The following is a 387-nucleotide window of genomic DNA, read 5'->3' on the forward strand; positions in this document are numbered from 1 at the left end:
CGTTCTTGTTCCTAGCAGAACGGAGAGTATCCAAGTTACTGCAATCTGTTTATCAACATCGGTGTTATTGAGCAGTTGACACCAAAGATTCATGTCGTTTCATATACAATTAATATTGTTCAGTTTTCGAGAAATAAAAATGCATGTATTTAGTTCATGAACAGCGGATGTTGAATAAAAAGCGTTTATATTTTTCAGAGTTTTTAATCTTCGTTCATGACCATAAATATCTTGGTACCTGCAGACGAAGTTGAATCCAGAAGTGTGAGAGCCCATTGCTTCAGTTGGAAAAGTAGTGGTAATATTTTATTTATTTATTTATTTTTATCATACTACAAACTGGTATTGGGCACGACAAGCTATAGAAACACATATAAGCATATTACA

At 33.3% G+C, this 387-nt stretch overlaps 1 protein-coding gene across 2 annotated transcripts in view; it reads right to left on the reverse strand.

Annotated features, from left to right (window-relative positions):
- Positions 1-58, reverse strand: part of LOC124723091 (R3H domain-containing protein 4-like) — a 112,328-nt gene extending 112,270 nt beyond the window's left edge. For both annotated transcript variants that reach the window (XM_047248268.1, XM_047248269.1), the window contains exon 1: positions 1-58. This exon is cut by the window's left edge and continues 98 nt beyond it. The gene's annotated coding sequence lies outside the window, so the exon portion shown is untranslated.
- Positions 59-387: the final 329 nt, after the last annotated feature.

This window comes from Schistocerca piceifrons, chromosome X (genome assembly GCF_021461385.2).
Source record: "Schistocerca piceifrons isolate TAMUIC-IGC-003096 chromosome X, iqSchPice1.1, whole genome shotgun sequence".
NCBI lineage: Eukaryota > Metazoa > Arthropoda > Insecta > Orthoptera > Acrididae > Schistocerca > Schistocerca piceifrons.